Below are 26,761 nucleotides of genomic sequence, written 5' to 3' on the forward strand. Positions count from 1 at the left end.
ATGGTTGCTCCCGACTGGTCGTTACCATTCGAGTTGATGTGTGACGCGAGCGATTTCGCAGTCGGAGCGGTTCTTGGACAACAGAAGGATAAACACCTCCATCCTATCTACTATTCGAGCCGGACATTAAATGGCGCACAGGAAAGCTATACCACCACAAAATAGAGCTTTTAGCTGTGGTGTTCTCTTTCGACAAATTTTGGTCCTATCTGGTTTTGTCCAAAACGATTGTTTACACGAATCATGCTGCTATTAGAAATCTTCAGCAAGCAGGATGCTAAGCCTCGTCTTATAAGATGGATCATGTTGCTTCAAGAGTTTGATATAGAGTTCCGATATAAAAAGGGGGCCGAGAATGTGGCGGCCGATCATCTTTCTCGTCTAGAAGGAGTTGATTTAGGAGATTCGGGAGTCAGGATCGACGATCGTTTCCCGACGGAGAGTCTGATGTTTGTTACTGCACAAGAGGAAGGTTTTCCATGGTTTACTGATTTCGCGAACTATCTCCCTGATGGGTACCTCCCAAAGATGACTTACCAGCAAAAGAAGAAATTCTTTGCTGACATCAATTTTTACCTTTGGGACGACCCATATCTTTTCCGCATTGGTGCTGATCAGCTTATTAGAAGGTGTGTAGATGTTAAGGAAGGATGGCAAATTTTGTGCCATTGTCATGTGGGACCGAAAAGAGGTCACCACGGTGTGAGTTCTATGGCGAAGAAAGTCTTTGATTCTGGTTTTTACTGGCCGTCTATCTTTAAGGATGCTCATCTGTTTGTTAAGAGTTGTGATCGTTGCCAGCGTATCGGCAACATTTCTTCGCGAAACGAGATGCCCCAGAATGCCATTCAAGTTTGTGAGGTTTTTGATATTTAGGGTATTGATTTCATGGGACCGTTTCCATCTTCGCGTGGAAACAAGTACATACTCGTGGCTGTCGATTACGTGTCAAAGTGGGTTGAGGCCAAAGCTCTACCCACGAATGATGCCCGAGTGGTAGTCCGTTTTCTAAAAAAGTCTATTTGCTCGTTATGGAGTCCCGAAAGCCTTGATCAGTGATTGAGGTACTCATTTTTGCAACTCACAGATAATAAGGCGTTGAAGCGTTATGGGGTCACCCATCGTCTTGCGACCGCCTACCACCCATAGACTAGTGGGCAAGTAGAAGTGAGTAATCGGGGAATCAAACGTATTCTCGAGAAAACGGTTGGTTCAAATCGTCGGGATGGGTTCGACAAATTAGATGACGCACTGTGGGCCTTCCGTACAGCCTACAAGACTCTGACTGGTTCCACACCTTTTCGGATGATTTATGGGAAGGCCTGTCATCTTTCTGTTGAATTGGAAACCGCTCTTCATGGGCCCTTCAAGGGGTTAATCTTGATTTATCCGCCGCAGAGGGTAATCGTTTCCATCAGTTACACGAGTTAGAGGAGCTCCGGGATCACGCATATCCACAATCATTTAGGTATAAGGAGCATACTAAGGAACTACATGATAGGAAATTGAAGGGTAATAAGCAGTTCAAGTGTGGGGATAAGGTTTTACTGTATAACTCCCGGTTGAGGTTATTCCCGGGAAAGTTGAAATCCCGATGGTCGGGACCGTTCACGGTCACTGAAGTTTTCCTGTATGGCACGATTGAGATACAAGATCAAAGCGGGAAGTTTAAGGTGAACGGTCATAGATTGAACCACTACATAGGCGAGCCGATAACTAATCAGACAGTCGATGTGTTCTACCTTGACTCATTCACTGAGGCATAGACGTGATGGATGCATCACTCGGGAGATAGCCCGAGTTGTAGAGTTTGTATTACGAATTTCTTTATTCTCTGTTTTTATTTGTTTTAATTTTATTTATAAAAAAATTAAAAAATACAAAAACACAAAAATATGTTTATTTCTTATGTTTTTATTTTCTGTTTTGTACGCCGCTACATGAGAGCGAGTTTGAGTTTTTACAGCTATTATTATGCGCATGCTAGCTCTGATGGCGTTTTGGAACTGGTTCACCCGAGGTTGCGGCCGCGAATGGAATGCTATACGGTCGTTCGTTTAATAGATACACAGCTGATGAAGAATCTGCATTTAAACCAGGGGAGTAACCCGTTCTCTATTTTACTTTCTATTCTTTTAAGTTTTATTTTTATTTTATTTTTATTTTATTTTTATTTCTTTTCCTTGTTCTCATCGAGGACGATTTCGTTCTAAGTGTGGGGATGAGAATTTATTTTACTTAGTTGTAGAGAAATAAATTAAAAAAAATAAAAAGTTTTCACTTGGTTTTGTTTTTTTTTCGTTTTCGTACGTTGTTTATATTAAAAAAAATGTCCATTGTTTTTAGTTTCTTTTGCGTTAAAGTGTGAGATGATGATATTTATAGAAAATCGGTTTTTGAAACTACTAACAATATGAGATAAATAAAAGAAAACGCACTTAACTTGGGATGTGTCGGTAGGCTCAGCCTTGAAAATGAAAGGGCAAATTTGATAAAATGTTTAAACGGAAATCTTTTGTGGGTAAAACGTTTTGTCCGTGGAAAATAAGCAATGAAAGGTCGGGCCATACTCAATCCTCAAATTTTGGTATGAAAAAGTGAATGTATCATGAGTTTTAAAAATTTGAATACGTTATCATATGATGCTTGGGTAGGTTTAACGTTAGAGTATGGCCTGTAGCCTGTGATATAAATCTTAAACTGCTAGTTTAGTGTTTTACACCTCATTGGCGTATGGTTTTATAACCTTAAATCCTGTATTGATGGGATGCTTCGGGTCCGGAGACCATGGGTCTGTATGTAATCTATTCATCTGGGTATTCACAATTTCTAAGTGGGGTTGTGGATTTTTAAAATAAAGCCAAAGAGCAAACCCTTATAAGTCTGTAAACACGATCACAAAAGTACAAAAGTACAAATACACTACAGACTTGATCATCCATGCTGTTAGCCATGTGGGGTGCCCTTGCTCGCGTCTCATTACCATTAAAAAACGGACCACAAGGGACACGCTACATGTAATCCCTATAGATGAATTTTGCATACTCACCTATGGTGATGGTTTTGGGGTATTGCTTGATAACGGGGGTATGTCATGTTGTGGGGAACACTAGCTATTAATTAATTGAACCTTAATCGTATCTAATGGCTTCTTGGTAGACTTTGATGCTTAAGCTTAGGTGGATAAACAATAACCTTGATCGTCTTAACTATTCATAAAAAATTAGAGCAACAAAAGTTTTAATTCTGCTAATTTTGAGGTTTAAGTTAAATTGGGGTGGTCTGGTCCGGTAAAAGCTGAAAATAAGTGGGTCTTAATTGTGTAAACCACTGAGTAATATTATTGTCGGATATTATTTGTCCCGGTAAATATTAAGGCATGGGTTTAAGTGGAGAACAATATCGGGGATCGCGGTTTTTGCGTTTTTCTGAGCATTAAAAATTAACCTATATGTTTGTAAGATTGTATTTTCCGATTCTTATCCAACTGCATTAGACTTTTTCAGGGACGAAAAAGACTTAAGTGTGGAGATGTTTGATGTGTTGTAAAACACACTTACTTTCCTTATAATTTTATCATGTTTTACATACTTAATTAGTATAATTATTAAGATTTATGGTTTTATTATGCTTGATTTTACAAAGTTGAATGTTTACTTGTAGGTTTTGAAAGTTGGTGAAAAAAGAATGATATTTGAAGACTTAATGGCTTAATTGGTCAAGTTTCAATACTACAACTCAAGGCCCGACCCAAGCCCACAAATTAGAGCCTTTCAAGCATAATTATATTAATTAAAAAAAAATAAAAAACCCTAACCCCATAGACAAGACAGCAGGGAAAAGAAGGAAGAAAAAGCAAGTGGCGGCAAGGTTTGGTGGTTTTGGCGGCTGGAAGAGAAGAAGAACACCAAGGGATGTTTTATACAGCAGCTAAGGGTATTATAAACTCATAATCTCAGCTTATAATCATAAGTATTCATTCATAAACTTTGTTCTCTTGTTCAAGAACCCTAACTAGTTAAACTTGATCTTTTTGTTGGATTGTTTGGCAAGTAATTTGGAGTTTGACTTGTGTTTGATTGTTTTTTATCATTGAATGAGTCTTATCATGTTTATATTGATGTTTATGATGTTTACTTTGAATGTATGCTGCTGTCCAAAATTAATGAGTGGCTAAAGTAGTTAGTTCTACCTAGGTTAGAAGATTGTTGTTAGGTTTTAGTAAGTAGTTTGGATTGTTGATGATCATGGCTTAAATTGGAAATGTAAAGTTTGGTTTAACATTGAATTAGGTTGTGTTTAGTGGCTGTGAATTTGTTAATTACACTTATAAACCTCTTGCTTTAATTAATTGAATGAGTTTTGATTGATTGTTGCTTGTTAGGACTCTATACTTAGTGTTTAGGGTTTGTTTGCGGGTTGATCAACCGTAAGGTTTAAGTGAGTGTTTTAATTAAATATAATCAGCGGGTAGATACCTTCCTTGAGACCGAGAGGTGATAGGAAGTAAACTCGTCTCATAGCTTTTACTTGTTAGGATTAGGATCGCGCGAGAGCGGGTTCGGTTCTTGTCGGGTTTGGGTTTGTGAGAGATTAGTTGACCTAGTATAAGTTAAACTGAAATGTTCCTCTATCCTTGGTTGTGTAGTATTCATCTCCATTAGGGTAGTGTGTCGGTGAGACCGAAAGGAGAGTCGGCATTAGAGCACCTTAACAATTTGTCACCCGGTTAGTTCTTAAAATCAACTAAGTGTAGGTTAGGGCATGTTAGTGAGACCGAGAGGTAATCTAGCTTCCTGAGTGAACCTTAGTTGTGTCATTCCTTAGGAACTTGTGTCGTGAGATTCTACATTCCAATAGCTTACTATACCTTCAATAGGATTTTTACCTAGGTAGACGTTTTTCCCATTGATAAATCGTATTTTCAAAGTTTCGTCAAGTTTTCTTAAATTAAGTCTATTAAGTTAATTGAATTAAGTTAGGTTAAATATTTGATAATATAAAAATCAATTTAAAATATATTATTCTTAGGTGAGTCTTATTTAGGGTTAAGTATTAGATACGATGTCACGTGTCCTTGTGTTCGACACTCGGACTTCCTTAGTGCTATACTATTAGTGTTCGGTACACTTGCCAGTTTTGTGTGGCTTCTTTAGGAATTTCGTTTACTAAATTTAAAGCTTAGTTGTGAGAGCATAGTTTAACACACATCAAGAGAAGTATGAATTCTGCTCTAGTGTGTGTGAGTACAAGTGAGTACTAATCGATCGTTATCTCGATGTTTATAAAGTAAATAACGAATAACAACAATTCCTAACTATCTGCCACTCTTCCACAAATCCTCCAACGTTCATTGACCACGTGCTTGGGAGCTTCCAGTAGCGAACTTTAAGTTAGACTTAGTCATAGAGTCGTTGCTTCTGTTGAATAATAACCTACACACGTGAAACAATTGATAATAATATCAACTTCTGAGGATCCTTGATCTTGACATGGCTCTGGAATTCTTCAAGAGGATAATTGATCCAGACACATCTTCAAGGATAACATATCCTCGATATGGAAATTATCAGCCCTATCAATTGCCCCCAAAATGGCCGGTTTTTATGCTTTACAGCTGGCATTTTGAAATTTGAATCTTGTGCGAAAAGTAGATGATTAGACGGTTTGCCAGATATATTTACCATCCAACCCTTGATATTAATCATAACCGCCTATATATGCAATCCCTATGTTTCTTTTATAATCACATATTTAGGCGGATCCTTAGGTATCCTTTCTTCTCTCTTTATTTTCTTTATCTTGATAATAATGTCAGTCGCTTCGTCTTCTTCACCTCCTTCTAAGCCATCCGGCCAATCCTCCGACGACTCCGGGTTATGGAGATGCAACCACAAAACCTCATAGCAAATCCCTCTATCGAAATCTGCAAACTCACGGACCCCGAGATCGATTAGTTTCACTCACTGTTTCCATCGGGAACCATATTCCGACCATATGATTCCGGCGTCCGTTGTGATATCTATTCTCGAACCTGGGTGTGTTTTTTCGGCTTGTCCTTTTCTCATTGGTTATCGTTACCCGTTCCCTCCTTTTACACAAAGGTTCTTTGAATCCACTTGAATATCCTACATCCAGGCTATGCCTATGCTTTGGAGAGTTTTAAACACCATCGAAAGAATCATCGAGGAAGAAAAAATCGACTTCGGTCTTCAGGAGTTGTCTCATCTCTATACCCTACTACCCATGGCCCGGCCCGATTCTTTTTAAAATCCAAACCTCGACAGCCCCATCTGATTTCAAAAGTAACTCTAAATGACGCCTTCTGGAGGAACTAATTCTTCTTTGTAAAACGTGACTCCATACCTAGCGGGGCTGATTTACCTTTACAGTGGGTCAGAAAGGGTAGGATCCCGGATCCTTAATAAAAACATAGTCCCTGATAACTTATTTAACTTTGAATCTTTTCTCTTTCATTTGTTTGCAGTTGAGAATTTTGCTTCCTTGGGTAAATTACCTGGAATAGAAGAAAAAACAAAACGATTCCTTTACCTGGATTATGAGGTTAGAACCTTTCGAGCCTGGTTTGTCGAAGCCTTTTGTGAGATTTTCTCAGACTCCGATATGTCAAGTAAGTTTATAATAATTAAAAATAAATAAAATTAGATAGAATCCTTATCTGTTGACTTAATCTTGTAGGCGCCAAGAAGTCTCAAAAGTCCGCTAGCAAGTTCTCCTTGGAGGACATTGACAGCATGATGACTCCTCAAGATATCAAGAAGGAGGCTTTGAAGGCTGCAACCAGTTCTGAGCCAAAGACTGCAACTACCAATGCCAAGTCAGCCGCTTCCAAAAGAAAGAAGTGAGAGAACCCACCATGGATCTAGCCGCGTTGATACATCTATTAAATAGTACGAACATGGATACTTTAGTCACGGTTTATTGATAAATAATAGATAAATTACATAATAAGTTATGGAGAGGATAAATAATAGATCTAGGACCTCACATCTCTCATGTGTTTGAACTCTCTTAATTATGAGAATGGAATCACCAATTTATAGGCCACATGCTCCGTTCGTTAAGTTAACTCTAACTTGTTATGCCTCCATAACGATTTAGACTCCATTCGTCAACATTCCATGACGAATGGTAATACATTAATGAACTAGCCTAGATCACTAACGAATGGACCTCATTCGCTATACAAACCATAGCGAATGTGCCATTTACAATAAATATTTAATCTAGACTATCAAATTTATTGGATTGTCACATTCGTGACAAAACAAGGTATACCTTATTCATTACATAGCGAGTAAACGATAAATCGGTTAATTCGTAGTGCTTAAACGAATAACCGACCGACACTAATTATGACCCGTATATATACTGAGGGGTTATATATATATTATAGTGGCTAACTATTGATATTTAGGCCCCAGTACGTTTAAAACTTTTTAAACAAAAAAGGTTCGTTTATTGATACGCTATAAGTTTAAACACAATCGTTAACATCAAAACGAGCATTGTAGCATCCGTTAAGTCGAAAAAGATTTATAAAACACTTATATGACATGTTCTAGGCAATCAGTGAAAATATTTTGGATTTTTACAACGAGTCAGTACGTTTTTCTTATTTTACAAAAATGGGCTGAAAAACACTTGTTTTCCCACTATTTTCCGCACTCGAACTACTTTTCTTGCAAAAAACCAAACCCGAACTAAATTTTGGACCAACATTTATGCGTGGTACGAATACCGAGCAACCATTGGGCCAAATAGGAGGCCCAACGGGCCCCTATTGTTCCGGTCGCAACTTTTTTTTGGGGGGGACCCCTTTTTATTAGCTTGTTAAATAAGCTAAGGAAAAAGATATTTTTCCATTCCAAACACCAACCAACTCAATACCCAGCTGATCATCTTCATTTCTTGACCAAAACCCTAAAGGTAAACTCTTAATTCCATGATTTTCATACTTGATTTAACAACGTTTAAACATAGAAAATTAGTTCTTGATTAGTATTAAACATGTTTAACCATCCAAAAATCATAAAAATCAAGTAAAATCATGTTTTGATGTTAAACATGTCTACAAAGCAGAAACATATTGATTTTTGGTCAAAAACACGGATTAGAACATGAATACAACGTTTTTACGGTTTGAAAGTTCGGTTTGATACCAAAACCGAAACCCTAGTTAACAAGGCTGTTAAATGGATGATTTATGCTTGGTTTGATGTTATATGATATGTAGATACACTGAGTTTGCAACCCAAGGCCCGGAGAGTCGTTTAAGTTATCAAAAACCACCGAAAACCGACAAGGTAATACCGTATTACTCGTTTAGGGTCTGTTTAGTATTAGGTTGTGACGTGCCTGTTGTTAGCTTGTGAAACTTCGCAGGGAAATTAGGGATCCTTTAAATGAGTCCCTGTTCAAATTTTGTAATTTTTCGATAAACGAAGAATATTTGGCGAATTTATTACCGTTTATTGGCGTTTATTTGGGAAAAATAGTTAAACTTCATGAAAAATTATGAAATTTTTTTGGATCCCATAAATGCTATATTAAGATCACTGGTAAAGTTTTAGAACCTTTGGATATGTCTAAGAATTATTTGTTCAATTGTGTTTTAACCGAGTTTTAATAGCCGAAAAATGCGCAAAAACGCATTTTGACCAAAGAGTTAGATTCTGGATATTTTTCAGGGGATATGTACTGATATCGAGACCAATTAGAAAAATTATCGGATTTTTCGGATGTCGTTTGTTATAAACGGGCTATTTATTACTTAATTATAACACAATAAATGAATTTTTATAAATGGATAACTAATCATAAAATTTCTAAAAATATTTTTATAAAATTCTCCATAATTTAATTTATTTTTACAAAAATTTCCATAATTTATATATAAGTACATAATTAGTTATGATTAATCCAAGATTTAAACTATATTTGTTTTAACGAACCCGGCAGTTTTGTGTTTAACGGACTGACTGGTATGTCAAAATGTCAAAAGTGGTCAAATATCGTATTTTTGAATGAAATTGATAAAAACAAACTTTTTACGAGAATTCCGGACAATTCGGGTGGATTGTACGCGTTTTGTATAATTAAACCCGTGTGAAAACGGAAACGAACCCTGCAATCAATCCAGATACCGAAACCTCAAGATGCTTTCATATATCAAATCATTTTAACAATCAACATGTTTACATAAGTTTGTGTTATCTTACCTATTCCCTAAACGCGTAAACGATCAACTTGGTAGGCTCGAAAAACGGTGAAACTGAGCCAAATCCAGTTTTAAACATTTCATAGTATACAACGTCACAATCTAAGACTATGGTCATGTTTTAGGCCTAACAGCTATAACCAGACTAGTTATACAGCCCGATTTAGTTTAAACACTGTACTAGTATTAACAGTACGATACCGATTATAGGATACGAGTTATAATCGAGGCATAACACTTATTGACGTACATTACCCGCTCGAACTACAATAAGGTGAGTTTAACGACCCCACTTTGTAAACTGTTTTACGAAATTTTGAGGTGGAAAGCATGTTTACATATACTTATATACTTGAAAACGTGGGGTGATGTGAATTATCTAAGTAATAACACTTGAAAGTCCCCACAAACACAAGTGATTAACTTTGTGCCAGTGACGTGTGGATAGCACTATCGGTTTGACAAACCCAACTGAAGGCGCCGGTGGGGTATGCCGGATATACTTGTTTACGCAGTTGCACATTGTCATTTATACTTATTACATTCTGCTATGTGGTGTTAGACATAGTACATACTTGGGGCAAAGCGGCTGTTTAATGCCAACGGGAGTACATGGGCAAGGGTGGCCATGCAGTGCGAGCTGTCTTGGGTTCACTTGTGGCTTAGTATAATTCACCATACACATACTTATATACATACGTATCGTGAACTTTACGAACTCGTATACTGATTTTGTTCGTACTCGTGAAACTTGAAACTCACCAATTAGACGTAGTTGACCCGTTTTAACATGCTTTTCAGGTAAGCCGAAGTTGGAATGATTTGCTTACGTGCTTGGTGTTAGAAGGAAAGTTGAATAGCTGTGAATAGATGCAAATACGTAGTAATGAATAAGAAGCCCGTGAACTGGTTATGTGATTTTCATCTAGTTTGTAAACTTAGTACCTACCAATGTAATATGATGTAAATTAGTTTGTTGAATCTTTTTATAAACAATGTGGTTGATACCAGTGTTATCTGTTACATTCCCGTATTACGCTTCCACAACTACCTAGTCGGGGTGTGACAGAAGTTGGTATCAGAGCGATTGGTTATAAAGAATTAGGATGTCCCTTAGGAAACCCTAAGATAACCTTAGGCTCGATTAGCTCTGGGAATAAAATGATATTAAATAATATATACAGGCAATTCTTGTGATAAACTTGAATGGACAAGTGGGTTATTATGGTCCAGAACGTAATAACGGACTTGTTTGTACGAGGGAATCCGAGAAGAAGTCTATGAACAACCCAATAGGTAAAAAAAGCAACATATGTGTATAAAATATAATAATAAATAAATAAATATATATGTATATAAACGATTATTTGTGCTTATGTGTATAAATACCTGCATGTGTTTTATTATGATTAATATAATCGAAGGATGTTATTCTTATTACTAACCATTGTGCAGGAACATGTCGAGGTCTACGGATCGTTCACCTATTGCGGCACCAGCATTACCTGAAGAGGAGGAGGAGGAGCCGGAGGAGGAGATGAGCGAGAGTTTTGGAAACACGGTGGGTCCCCATGAGGTACCCGCAGATCAACCCGACTTATCGGGTTACCGTTGTGACACCTATCCCCCTAGAGAATCCCCTAGGAATGTTGTAGGACAGGGAGCTACTAGTGCTTATCATTCACCGATTAGGGCACCCAGATCCCCTACTCCACCCGTACAGCATACACCAGTACCCCCACCCACTATTAGAAACCGTCAGACCGCTCGTATTTCAGTGCGGCCACCTGAGCACACCTCTCCCCCACCTCGATCTACATATTACAGGGGAGAAACATCACGTGTCCAGGTCACTAAAATACCCATTCCCATCGGGGGTCTACCCGCTCCGGTACCAGAGCCACCTCTTCTATCTGATTCAGCATGGTTGGGTTTAGTGACTGATCAGATCTTAGAACAATCACATTCGATAAATAACCTTAACCAGCATAGACATGATATGCAAGATCACATGTGGTACATGCAGCAAGAAATTAGAAATGTGCAAAGATCTAGTGCTCACAGCCACTGGCGTCAGGATCGGGCAATGATACTGCTAGGAGCATGTTTAGCGGTTAATGCAGCCCTAGTGGCTGCTGTTGTTTGGTTGTGGCTTCATGTTACAAATAATGGATAGGACATAGTAGTATAGCCTTATGTATATAGTCTTTTGATATCCCAAGCAGCATTTTGTTACAGCGTGTTGGGCTGACTTGGGAGTTGTTTGTGGTTTAGTACTGCTTCAAGCACTGGCCCTTTTCTGGTTAAGTCTATATGTCACTTAGTGACAAATTTTGTCACGCATATATAAGCGCTGGCCTATACCAGGTTAAGCCTATGCGCTAATTTTGGATGCTTATGTACAGTAATGATTATAATTAATACAAATGTGTTTTCTTTGGCATAGTTGTGTGTTGTGAAATTGCAATATCGTAAAGTTGTGCTGGTTATAGTGAAACGATATTAATTATTATATAATTGATTATTTTATAGAATGGCCCCGAAGAAGGCAAACCCTTTGTCTGAGGCGGAAGTGGCCGCAATGATTGCTCGTCAACTACAAGCAGTGATACCAACAATTGTAGCACAAGTCACTGCAGGCATACGTGCTAACAATACTGTTAATCAACCAACGAGCACCACCACGGCCACTGCTAATATACCTCCGACGGACACTAATGTAGCCCCGGGTGTTACTACCCCGATGAATACTGATAATGTTATAAACACTAATAATACTCACCGACTGTTAATGTTGTTGGGAACTCTGAAACCGTTTTGAACCCAAATAATGTCACGAATACAAACCCCGTACCGGTTATCAACCCAACTGTTAATAATAACACTCAACCAAATACGGGTAATGATCGTAATAATCCCGAACCCCCACGTCAGGATTACGCTTATAAACAGTTCACATCGTGTAAACCAACTGAATTCAAAGGTATTGAGGGACCGAACGGATTGGTCAAATGGATTGAAAAGACCGAGTCCGTAATTAATATTAGTGAATGTCCACCAGACCGTATAGTCAAATTCGCTACGAGTATGTTTCCGGATCATGCTTTGATGTGGTGGAACACAGTGGTCCAAATAAGGGGACAGGATGCTATAAACCGTATGTCATGGACCGAACTTAAAACCCTTATGCTAGAGCATTTTTACCCGAAAAGTGAGATTCAAAGACTGGAACATGAATTGTGGAATTTGGAAATGAAAGGTGCTGACCACGTGGGTTACACAAACCATTTTAATGAACTCTCTCTCTTAGTACCGTGGTTGGTTACTCCAGAGGCTAAACGTATTGAACGCTACATCTGGGGATTGACTCCTACTGTGAGGAGTATAGTTAATTCAGTAGCCCACCCGACATTGGAAAGTGTTGTATCTCAAGCGGGTGTTGTTACTTTTGATCTTATGAGAACTGGTGTGATAAGAATGCCGGGGGAAACATCGAGTTTGAAACGATCTGACTATGGGACAAGGATGCAAGAGAACCCCCAAATAAACGAGCTTGTCCGAATACTCGAAATTATGCCATGACCAGTTCGAGTGTGAAACAAGAATCTTATAAAGGGACACTACCGAAATGTGGAAAATGTAATCTTCATCATATGGGCGATTGTAAACCGGTAGTTTGTTACAAGTGTGGAAAAACTGGACATTATGCCCCCAGTTGTAGAACCCCCGCCAACAATGCAAACCGACCACAACAACCAACCCAACTACCTCGACCTCAACCAACCCGACCCCAACTCAATCAACAAACCGCACCCACCATGAACCTCCGTACTTGCTACGAATGTGGTAGTACGGATCATTTTCGGAGATAGTGCCCCAAGCTGAACCAGGGTGCAGTGAGAAGACAGAACCAAGCACAAGCATCAACCTCCAACGCAGCTAGGGGACGCGCATTTGTATTAGGATCAGGTGAAGCGCGTAATGATCCGAATGTGGTGACAGGTACATTCTTAGTTTCCGGTCAGTATGCTTCAGTTTTGTTTGATACGGGCGCCGATAGAAGTTTCGTATCTTTTAACTTCTTACCTTTAGAAAATATGCCGGTTAGTGAACTAACAAAACCATATACTATAGAACTCGCTAACGGTAAGTCTATACTTGTTAACCGAATAGTCCGAAACTGTTCCGTTATCCTAAACGACCACCCGTTCCTTATTGATTTACTTCCAGTGGAATTGGGAAGTTTCGATGTTAAAGTCGATATGGACTGGCTATCTAAGTATAAAGCTGAAATTGTCTGTAAGGATAAGACTGTTAGGATACCTCTTCCGAATGATGAGACTATGACTGTTCAAGGTGAGAAATCTCGTACTATGTTGCCTCTCGTATCCCAACTTAAGGCTTTAAAGTATTTGCGCCAAGGTTGTACATTATACTTGGCGAGCGTAACAGTCAAAGACCCCGATGAAAAGCGAATAGAAGACATCCCAGTGGTACACGAGTATTCAGATGTATTTCCCGACGAGTTACCTGGTTTACCACCGACCCGACAAATTGAATTCCGTATTGACTTGATACCGGGAGCAGCACCCATTGCTAAGGCACCTTATCGACTTGCACCTTCTGAAATGCAAGAACTGTCCAACTAGTTACAAGAATTACTGGACAGGGGTTTTATCCGACCTAGTTACTCGCCGTGGGGAGCACCAGTGTTATTCGTGAAAAAGAAGGATGGGAGTTTTCGAATGTGTATTGATTACCGGGAATTGAATAAAGTGACTATAAAGAATAGATACCCCTTACCCCGAATTGATGACTTGTTTGATCAGCTCCAGGGTGCGAAGTATTTTTCAAAAATTGATCTCAGATCGGGTTATCATCAAATAAGAATTCAGGAAGAAGATATCCCAAAAACAGCATTTCGAACTCGGTATGGTCATTATGAATTTTTTTTATGCCGTTTGGGTTGACAAATGCACCTACAGTGTTTACGGATCTTATGAACCGAGTTTGCAAACCCTACCTTGACAAGTTCGTGATAGTGTTTATCGATGACATTTTGATATATTCGAGAAGTAAGGAGGAACACAAACAACATTTGCGGGAAATCTTAGAATTATTGAGGCAAGAAAAGTTATACGCCAAATTGTCCAAATATGAATTCTGGCTACAAGAAATTCATTTTTTAGGACATATTGTGAATCAAAAAGGAATCCAAGTCGACCCCGGTAAAATTGAGGCCATTAAGAATTGGCAAGTACCTAAATCGCCAAAAGAAATTCGCCAATTTTTGGGATTAGCCGGGTACTACCGACGATTTATTGAAAACTTTTCAAGTATTGCTCAACCTTTAACTCTCCTAACTCAGAAAGATCAAACGTATAACTGGGGAGAAGAACAAGAAATGGCCTTCCAAACGTTAAAACAAAAGTTATGTGAAGCTCCAATATTAAGTCTTCCAGATGGAACTGATGAATTGGTGGTCTATTGTGACGCATCTCGTAAAGGTTTAGGATGCGTACTGATGCAAAGAAAGAAAGTAATAGCATATGCTTCCCGACAATTAAAAGTACATGAAAAGAATTATACGACCCATGATTTGGAATTGGGAGCAGTTATCTTTGCATTAAAGATTTGGAGACAATTCTTGTATGGCACCAAATGTACCATCTATACTGATCACAAAAGCCTACAACACATATTTGATCAAAAGAAGCTGAATATGAGACAAAGAAGATGGGTAGAACTGTTAAATGATTATGATTGTGAAATTAAATACCATCCGGGTAAGGCCAATATAGTAGCTGATGCTTTAAGTCGAAAAGATAGAATTAAACCGTTGAGGGTACGAGCGCTTGGAATGATTGTCCAAAGTAGCCTAATCGAACAAGTTCGTGTTGCACAAGACGAAGCCTTAAAAGCAGATCAGTTAGAGAAGGAAGAACTACATGGGAACGAAAAGAATTTTGAGAAGAAAATTGATGAAATATTCTATTATAAAAACCGGGTGTGGATTCCTACACTTCATAAACTCCGCGAGCTTATTCTTGATGAAGCACACAAATCCAAATATTCTATTCATCCAGGTACCGATAAGATGTATAAAGATGTTAAGAAATTTTACTGGTGGCCTGGTATGAAAAAGGATGTAGCCTTGTATGTAAGTAAGTGTGTAACATGTGCAAGGGTGAAAGCGGAATATCAAAAACCTTCGGGAATGTTACAACAACCCGAAATCCCACAGTGGAAATGGGAACAAATAACCATGTATTTCGTAACACTTCTACCCAAAACCTCCCGAGGACATAATGCAATTTGGGTAATTGTGGATCGATTAACCAAATCCGCACACTTTATCCCAATCCGTAACAATTACTCTACTGAAAAACTCGCCCAAATTTACATCGATGAAATTGTATCTCGACACGGAGTACCTCTTTCGATTATTTCCGATCGAGATAGTCACTTTACTTCCCATTTCTGGCAAGCAGTACATGAAGCTTTGGGAACCCGAATCGACCATACCATCCCCAAACCGATGGTCAATCCGAACGAACCATCCAAACCTTAGAAGATTTACTTCGTTCTTGTGTACTGGACTTCAAAGGGAATTGGGATCAACACCTCCCGCTCATTGAATTCTCTTACAATAATAGTTACCATAGCAGTATACGAGCAGCACCTTATGAAGCCTTATACGGGCGAAAATGTAGATCACCACTTTGTTGGACAGAGGTGGGTGATACTCAAATATCAAGATCCGATTTGATTCAAGAAACGACCGATAAAATTTATAAGATTAAACGAAAGTTGAAAGCCGCCTGGGACCGACAGAAGAGTTATGCCAATATTCGTAGAAAAACGTTATCTTTTGAAATAGGCGACAATGTGTTTTTAAAAGTATCGCCGTGGAAAGGTGTTTTAAGATTTGGAAAGACTGGTAAACTAGCCCCGAGATACATCGGACCTTTCGAGATTATTGCACAAATTGGTCCCGTAGCTTACCGATTAAAACTTAGAACTGAGCACTATTCACGACGTGTTTCATTTATCGAATCTGAAAAAGTGTTTGACTGATGAAACGACAATAGTACCACTGGAAGATGTTCAGATCAACGAAAAGCTCAACTTCGTAGAGGAACCGGTAGAAATTGTGGATGGGAAAACCAAACAGTTACGACACAACAAAATTTCATTGGTAAAAGTTCGGTGGAATTCAAAACAAGGACCCGAATATACTTGGGAACGAAAGGACGAATTCCGAAAGAAATACCCACACCTGTTCCCTAAAAAAAGAAAACCGATGACACATTAAATTTCGAGGACGAAATTTCTTAACGGGGGGAGAATGTGACATTCGTGACAAAACAAGGTATACCTTATTCATTACATAGCGAGTAAACGATAAATTGGTTAATTCGTAGTGCTTAAACGAATAACCGACCGATACTAATTATGACCCGTATATATACTGAGGGGTCATATACGAGTTATATATATATTATAGTGGCTAACATATTGATATTTAGGCCCCAGTACGTTTAAAACTCTTTAAACGAAAAAGGTTTCGTTTATTGATACGCTATAAGTTTAAACACAATCGTTAACATCAAAACGAGCATTGTAGCATCCGTTAAGCCGAAAAAGATTTATAAATCACTTATATCCGTGAAAATAATTTGGATTTTTACAACGAGTCAGTACGTTTTTCTTATTTTACAAAAATGGGCTGAAAAACACTCGTTTTCGCAATATTTTTCGCACTCGAACTAGTTTTCTTGCGAAAACCAAACCCGAACTAAATTTTGGACCGACATTTATGCGTGGCACGAATACCGAGCAAACATTGGGCCAAATAGGAGGCCCAATGGGCCCTTATTTTTCCGGTCGCAACTTGGGGGGGGGGGGGGCTTTTGATTGGCTTGTTAAATAAGCTAAGGAAAAAGATATTTTCCCATTCCAAACACCAACCAACTCAATATCCAGCTGATCATCTTCATTTCTTGACCAAAACCCTATAGGTAAACTCTTAATTCCATGATTTTCTTACTTGATTTAACAAAGTTTAAACATAGAAAATTAGTTCTTGATTAGTATTAAACATGTTTGACCATCCAAAAACCATAAAAATCAAGTAAAATCATGTTTTGATGTTAAACATGTCATGAATACAAGCGGTTTGAAAGTTCGGTTTGATACCAAAACTGAAATCCTAGTTAACAAGGCTGTTCAATGGATGATTTATGTTTGGTTTGATGTTATATGATATGTAGATACACTGAGTTTGCAACCCAAGGCCCGGAGAGTCGTTTAAGCTATCAAAAACCACCGAAAACCGACAAGGTAATACCGTATTACTCGTTTAGGGGCTGTTTAGTATTAGGTTTTGACGTGCCAGTTGTTAGCTTGTGAAACTTTTCAGGGAAATTAGGGATCATTTAAATGAGTCCCTGTTCAAATTTGGTAATTTTTCGATAAACGAAGAATATTTGGCGAATTTACTACCGTTTATTTGGGAAAAATAGTTTAACTTCATGAAAAATTATGAAATTTTGTTTGGAACCCATAAATTCTATATTAAGATCACTGGTAAAGTATTAGAACCTTTGGAGATGTCTAAGTATTATTTGTGCAATTGTGTTTTAACCGAGTTTTAATAGCCGAAAAACGCGCAAAAACGCATTTTGACCAAAGAGTTAGATTCTGGAGATTTTTCAGGGGATATGTACTGATATTGAGACCACATTGAAAAATTATCGGATTTTTCGGGTGTCGTTTGGTATAAACGGGCTATTTATTACTTAATTATAACACATTAAATGAATTTTTATAAATGGATAACTAATCATAAAATTTCTGAAAATATTTTTATAAAATTCTCCATAATTTAATTTATTTTTACAAAAAATTCCATAATTTATATATAAGTACATAATTAGTTATGAATAATCCAAGATTTAAACTATATTCGTTTTAACGAAACCGGCAGTTTTGTGTTTAACGGACTGACTGGTATGTAAAAATGTCAAAAGTGGTCAAATATCGTATTTTTGAATGAAATAGATAAAAAGAAACTTTTTACGAGAATTCCGGACAATTCGGGTGGATTGTACGCGTTTTGTATAATCAAACCCGTGTGAAAACGGAAACGAACCCTAAAATCAATCCAGATACCGAAACCTCAAGATGCTTTCATATATCAAATCATTTTAACAATCAACATGTTTACTTAAGTTTGTGTGATCTTACCTATTCCCTAAACGCGTAAACGATCAACTTGGCTAGGCTCGGAAAACGGTGAAACTGAGCCAAATCCAGTTTTAAACATTTCATAGTATACAACGTCACAATCTAAAACTATGGTCATGTTTTAGGCCTAACAGCTATAACCAGACTAGTTATACAGCCCGATTTGGTTTAAACACTGTACCAGTATTAACAGTACGATACCGATTATAGGATACGAGTTATAATCGAGGCATAACACTTATTGACGTATATTACCTGCTCGAACTACAATAAGGTGAGTTTCACGACCCTACTTTCTAAACTGTTTTACGAACTTTTGGGGTGGAAAGAATGTTTACATATACTTATATACTTGAAAACGTGTGGTGATGTGAATTATCTAAGTACTAACACTTGAAAGTCCCCACAAACACAAGTGATTAACTTCGTGCCAGTGACGTGTGGATAGTACTATCGGTTTGAAAAACCCAACTGAAGGCACCGGTTGGGTATGCCGGATATACTTGTTTACGCAGTTGCACATTGTCATTTATACTTATTACATTCTGCTATGTGGTGTTAGACATAGTACATACTTGGGGCAAAGTGGCTGTTAAATGCCAACGGGAGTACATGGGCAAGGGTGGCCATGCAGTGCGAGCTGTCTTGGGTTCACTTGTGGCTTAGTATAATGCATCATACAAACTTATATACATACGTATTGTGAACTTTACGAACTCGTATACTGATTTTGTTCGTACTCGTGAAACTTGAAACTCACCAACTAGACGTAGTTGACCCGTTTTAACATGCTTTTCAGGTAAGCCGAAGTTGGAATGATTTGCTTACGTGCTTGGTGTTAGAAGGAAAGTTGAATAGCTGTGAATAGATGCAAATACGTAGTAATGAATAAGAAGCCCGTGAACTGGTTATGTGATTTTCATCTAGTTTGTAAACTTAGTACCTACCAATGTAATATGATGTAAATTAGTTTGTTGAATCTCTTTATAAACAATGTGGTTGATACCAGTGTTATCTGTTACATTCCCGTATTACGCTTCCGCAACTACCTAGTCGGGGTGTGACATCGATCGCTACGGACAACCAAAACAGTGCACTAAAGATTGAATACTTTAACTGCAAATCACCAGTCACAAACCGTGCACAAACAGACTCCCCCTTGACTGATGATTTTCAAGCTTGTGCATACAAACAATCTTTAAATTTTTTTCAGCAAACCAATAACTTTTAGCTTCTGATATTAGATCTCTCCCTCATAGTGAGCAACTATTAGAGATCATCCTGATCATCCACTGGCGTATGATATCGTTTAATCTTTTAACAATCAGAAACAAGTCATCAGCTATCTGTCAGCATCGGTAAAGAAAACATATATTTACGTTTAACCACGTCACTCATCTTCGTGAACAACTCGATCATTCAACATCTTTCACTTCGGTTTTCCCTCTGTTGATAATGTGTATCCCAAATATACCCTTTGAAGCTCTTCCACATCCCTTTCGCAAAGATGCACTAATGTTTGGTCATAAGATTCAGAGTTCCAACCTCCATTAATAAACCCTAAATGATCAAATTCTTCAATCCAATGACAAGACTCATATATTCTTCAATAAGATCAACTCATTCGAGAATCTTCCCCCTCAACAGAATGAAACTATAACATACTCTTCCATGGTGAATCACCCAATTCACCATAAATTAACACCAAATTACACCAGTAGATTCGTATCCCCTTTACTAACACAAATATAGCATCAATTTGACTTAACAATCATTGAATCGATCCAAATCTGATCAATCATTGACCATGCTCTTCCATGGCATATCCTTCAATACACCATAACTTAACACCATATTACAAAGGAAGCTTCATCTTCCATCAATAAACACGAATTCACAAACAAATCCACCAATAACACACACTAAATTACTCCAGATCTGACCTAAACCCGAAGAACACGAAAAACTTAGATTCATACCTTAATCTATGTACCGAGAGCAGCTTCTGCTCTGATACCAATTTAGAGAACCCACCATGGATCTAGCCGCGTCGATACATCGATTAAAAAATATGAACATGAATACTTTAAATACGGTTTATTGATAAATAATAGATAAATTACATAATAAGTTGTGGAGAGGATAAATAATAGATCTAGGACCTCACATCTCTCATGTGTGTGACCTCTCTTAATTATGAGCATGGAACCACCTATTTATAGGCCACATGTTCCATTCGTTAAGTTAACTCTAATTCGTTATGCCTCCATAACGAATTAGAATCCATTCGTCAACATTCCATGACGAATGGTAATACATTAACGAACTAGCCTAGATCACTAACGAATGGACCTCATTCTCTCTACGTGCCATTTACAATAAATATTCAATCTAGAGTATCTATAATTTATTCGATCACTACGGACAACCAAAACAGTGCACTAACAGACACCCCCTTTTCCGTAGCTATGGAATACTTTAATCTTGAATACTTTAACTGCAAATCACCAGTCACAAACCGTGCACTAACAAGAAGTCCTTCGAGCCTGAAACCCACTTCGATGTGGTCCTCACTGTAAGTATCTCATATCCCACAGTTTTGAATTTAAGGATCCAATATCCTTCTAATCCTCATTCAACTGATGGTTACAGGCTATGAATGCTTTCAAAGACCATTACGAAAAGATAGTGAACCACATGGGTGAGAAACTGTCTGGACTGGGGAATACTGTGGTAGCCAAGGATAAAGCCTTGATCCAGCTTTCAAAGGACAAAAAGCAGTTAGAGGATCATTTATCTTTGGCAGAAACCAAGAGCCAAGAAGAGGTGAAGCAGGCTACGGAAGAAGTTAAAGTGTGGGCCGCTAGGTCGGTGTTTCAAGCAAGGATTAAGATGGCGATGGAGGCCGGTGATCCTGCTTTTGCCAAAACAACCTGGGATGTGGAAAAGTGGAAGACTGCTTTGGTGGCTCTTGGTGGCGAGGATGATGTGGAGATGGCTGAGGACAATGAGGCTGGAACTAGTGGGGTCAATGATGTAGTGGAAGCCGGTGAAGGAGCGGGTGTTGCGGAAGGTAAGGAAGCAGCTTGAATGGGCGATGAAGGATATCCAAGACAAGGCCCGAGACCATTTTTTTTATGTTGATGTTTTTATAAACAATTTCTATGGTCTATAACAAACAATAGTAAGTAGGATTTAAGGATCACTGATCCTCAAGACAATTTTCAGATGTACTAAGGGTGGATGGATCCTCTGTTTGTGGGGATGAAGCCTTTGGTGCCCCTGTTCTTTATTTTCCTGCACTTATGAACAATTAGTACAACTTACTTAACCCGGGTGGATGGTCCATTGTTTGTATGGTGAAATCCGGGTTAAGGATTTTGGATAAGTCCAAGTGACTTATGTTTAATAATATAAAACTTTTAACTATCTGTTTGTTATTGTGAAAGTTTGTTTAATATAGATTTAGCTTTATTGAAAATTTCAAAAATTATTCTTGATTGAAAGAAATGTTCAGGATAGAATATTCTAAAAAAAAATATTAAGATAGAATATCCTTAAAATTAATAGAAACAAAATTTTAGGATAGAATATCCTTAGAGGGATAATTTAAAAATGTCAAATCTTTAGACAAAAATATTTAAAATCATTCTAGCTAAACCTATACAAAGTTACAAGTAGGAATTGTACCACAAGGTCTAAGTGGACCTTAGTTACCATAAGTGCAGAATCTTCTGTGATCCTTGCAGAAGTAATTTAAGGATTTTGAATCCATAAGACTTGATCTTCGTAATGAACTTAGAATATCTGTTGCAAATAACTTATAATGTTAACTTGGATCAAACCATTAAGTTGAGGACAAGCCCAAATAATAAACTGGGGACAAGCCCGTGAACTGGGGACAAGCCCAAAAACTAGGGACAAGCCCAAATACTTGGGACAAGCCCAAACTGGGGACTGGCCCAAAGATACGGATGTTAACTGGGGACTCGCCCAAACCGGGATTTAGCCCAAACGTGAGATAACATGATAATGTTATAAACCGATGGTATGGTACGTATACCATAAATCATAGGATCTTCCGTATAGCCGAAGACAACAAAATTGTCAGCCACTAAGCGTGTACTGGTCCCGCTGCCCCGGACTATAAGTTGGATAGCGTGCGCTCCAGGCGAGAGTGTCGAATCTCTAATTTATAAGAAAGGTAAAAGCCTTTAAACCTTAGGGGATATGACAATCGGGGGTCATACCCAATCATGGGCTGGGCCAAGGGAAATAGCATAGTACCTTAAATATAAAGGAGAAGTGACCAACCTCTTGATCATTGAGTATCTCATTAATATCCTACATTGTTACTTAAAACTTGGAAAATACAAATGTTAAGAATATGTTATCCTTAAATAAGCAAAAATAAAAAAATGAATAAGGGATTAGATAAATATTACCGATTTTAGGATACTTGACCCTTTAGTGTTATTTGATCCTCAGAGGATACTTGATCCTGATCATAAAAAGTATTTCTTGAGGTGGATAGCATTTCATGCTCTTGGTAATCTGTTGCCTTCCATAGTGAGAAAATGATATGCCCCTTTTCCTGCCTCTGACTCTATCAGATAAGGACCTTCCCACTTGGGTACTAGCTTCCCATCTGCTGTATTGGTTGTATGCCCCAGCTACCCTTTGTTGGTATGCTGCCATTCTGATCTGGGCTAGGTTTCTGAGTTCTTCAACAGTATCCAAGTCTTCAAGAAGGATTCCATCATTGGCTTCAGGATCACAGATGCTTGTTCTAGCTGTAGGAACCACCATCTCCGTAGGGATTACTGCTTCTGACCCAAACACCAATGAGAAGGGTGTTTGGCCTGTTGCATTCTCGGGTGTTGTCCTATCGGCCCAAAGAACATAAGGTAGCCCTTCAGCCCACTTGCCTTTCTTGGATACTAGTTTCTTCTTCAAATTGTTGATGATTATCTTGTTACTTGATTCTGCTTGGCCATTAGCTTGAGGATGCACTGGGGTAGAGGTAATCATCTTGATGCCCCAACTATCACAAAAGTTAGTGGTTCTTTTCCCGATAAACTGGGAACCATTGTCACAAATAATTTCTGAAGGAATGTCAAATCTAGTAATAATATTTCTTTTAATGAAGGATATCACCTCTTTTTCATGAACTTGAACAAAAGCTTCTGCCTCTATCCACTTTGAAAAGTAGTCAGTCATTGCAAGCATGAATACTTTTCCTCCTAGTGCCTTAGGTAGCTTACCCACAATATCCATACCCCATTTCATGAAAGGCCATGATGAAGATATAGGATACATAGGTTCTGCTAGTTGATGAAGGATGTTTGCATGTCTTTGACAAGCATCACACTTCTTTGAATATTCCATGGTGACTCTCTTCATTGTTGGCCAATAGTATCATGTTCTAAGAATCCTAGAAAACAGGGCTCTTCCTCCTGTGTGATTACCACAATCACCTTCGTGAAAATCTTTGAGCACCTCTTGGATTTTAGGATCTTCGATGCATTTCAAGTATGGACCTGCAAGAGATTTTCTGTATAGCATATCATCTAATAAAATATGTTGTGATACCTTGAGTTTGAAAGATTTGGGATTCTCCGTGGCTGGAATCTCTCAAGTTTGAATGTATTTCTTAATTGGGAGGATCCAGGATCCTTGGCTAGCTGAGGATAATGGATCCCAAAGTACGATCAGTTTGTTAGTTGTTATTTCTCCAACTTCTTGTTCTCTTATTGCTGGCGAGAGTATATGGATGATTGAGATATTCGTATCTTCTGGAATTTTCAAGGATGAGGATAAATTTTCTAAGGCATCTGCCCTAGCATTTTTTCTCTTGGTATCTATATGATACTAAACAACTCGAAGGATTTTGCTAACTCCTTCACAATTTCTAAATAATTGATCATTTTTTCACCTTTCATGGTATAAGAACCGTTAAAGGGGTTAGTTATAAGTAAAGAATCCGTATAAACTTGAAGATACCTGATCCTCATTTGTTTGGATAAAAGTAAACCTGCGATGAGTGTTGGTGGTTTGAAATGCACGTGCAACGGACTGGGGCATATGCCCCTGTGGCGATTTCAGTAGGATGCCCAATCTCGTTCCTCTTACACCGGATGCTCCATCTGTGAAGAGGATCCAAGGATAATTGGTTTCTTCTAGTTGCTGGACTTCTAAATCAGCTTCCTTTTGCATGTCACTGCTGAAATCAGCCATAAAGTCTGCTAGTGCTTGCGATTTGATAGATGTTCTGGGTTCATACTGAATGTCATATGCACTCAGCATCACAGCCCACCTGGCCATCCTTCCTGACAATTCCGGTTTTCTAAGCACATTCTTAACAGGATAATTAGTTCTCAAAATAATAGTATGTGTTTCAAAGTAATGTCTCAATTTAGTGGAAGCCATAATCAAATCAATAATTAATTTTTCAAGGTGAGAATACCTGGCTTCTGCATCTAATAGACTTTTACTTACATAATAAACGGGATGCTATTCACCTTCAAGATCCTTCACAAGGACAGCACTTACAACATTTTCTGAAACAACTAGGTAGAGATATAAGGATTCTCCATCCACAGGCTTCATTAGAGCTGGAGCTGAGGATAAGTAATCCTTTAATGCTTTAAGGGCAACTTCATGCTTCTCTATCCATTCAAACTTCTTGTTTTTCCTAAGGATGTCATAAAAGTCTTTGCACTTCTCTGAGGATCTGGAAACGAATCTGTTGAGAGCAGCTATTCTCCCCGTCAGTCTTTGGACATCCTTTGCATTCACAGGGGATTTCAAGTTGATGATGGCTTCTATCTGCTCAGGGCTTGCTTCTATTCCTCTTTTGGTCACCATGTATCCTAGGAACTTCCCAGCCTTGACACCAAAGTGGCATTTTGAAAGATTCAGTTGTATATTGTACTGATCCAGGATGTTGAATGCTTCTTCAAGATCTCTGAGGTGATCCTCAGCTATCTTTGACTTCACCACCATATCATCTATGTAGACTTCCATGGTTTTGCCTAGCTGATCCTTGAACATCATGTTGACCAGTCTTTGATATGTTGCCCCTGCATTTCTTAGTCCGAACGTCATAGCGATATAACAATATATGCCGGTAGGAGTCATGAATGTTGTATCCTCTTGATCAGATGGTCCCATCTGAATTTGTTGAAATACAGAGGAAGCATCCATAAAGGTGAGCATCTCATCTCCTGCCGTTGCATCCACCATAGAATCTATATGTGGTACCGAAAAAGGATCCTTGGGGCATGCCTTGTTTATATCGGTAAAATCAACACACACCATCCACTTTCCATTCTTTTTAGAAACAACAACCAAATTAGCTAACCATCGAGGATACTTAACCTCTCTGATCATACCGGCCTTAAGAAATTTTTAAACTTCTTCTTGTATGATTGTGTTCCTCTCAGGAGCGAATTTCCTTCGCTTCTGATGGACGGGTTTAATAGATAAATCAAGGCCTACTGTCATGTCTGAATGTTTGAAGGCAAATGTGGACTTTCTTCGCTTTAGTAAGGATTTCATATCCTCTTCAATTTCACTAGGGATACCGGATCCTAGGAACACTTTCGCATCTGGATCCTCGGAGTCCAAGGATACTTCCTTTAAGTCCTTCTCATGAGCTTCCAGCACTTCCCTAGGATGTTGCTATGGTTCCTATGCTATCGTTTGTTTAGCTGCTGGCTTCATTGATGAGGAGGAGTAGTTCTTGGCTTCGACTTGGTCACCATCTATCCTTACCACTCCCCAAGGAGTTGGTAGTTTGAAGCATTGATGGTAGTAGAGGCCACTGCCTTCATCACATGTAGCCAAGGCTTGCCTAAAATAACATTGCAACAAGAAATGTTATCTATAACACAAAATTTTTGGTAAGATTTTAACCCTTCGATGTATATTGGGAGTTTGATGTCCCCTAATGTCTTCTTGGTTTCTCCACTGAGTCTGGGATGTTCATCTTCTGAAGGACATCATGTTGGAGGATGTTTACCGAGCTTACACCATCGACAAGGATCCTGCGTACATAATGGTTAGCAATAAACAAAGTAAAAATCAAACCGTCATGTTGTGGATCCCGGATGCTTGATTTATCTTCTTCATCAAAGAATGTTATTACACGGTTTTGCATCTCGATTCTTTAATGTATTTATCGTTTATTTAATGTAAAAAATATTTATATCTAATCTAGTTCGTTAGTGGAACAGGCGAGTTCTTTAACGATGTTTAACGAACTAGCCC

The sequence above is a fragment of the Bidens hawaiensis genome, unplaced genomic scaffold (genome assembly GCF_021521415.1).
Source record: "Bidens hawaiensis isolate Kalapana, Puna unplaced genomic scaffold, B.hawaiensis_p1.1 tig00000416_1, whole genome shotgun sequence".
Taxonomy (NCBI): Eukaryota; Viridiplantae; Streptophyta; class Magnoliopsida; order Asterales; family Asteraceae; genus Bidens; species Bidens hawaiensis.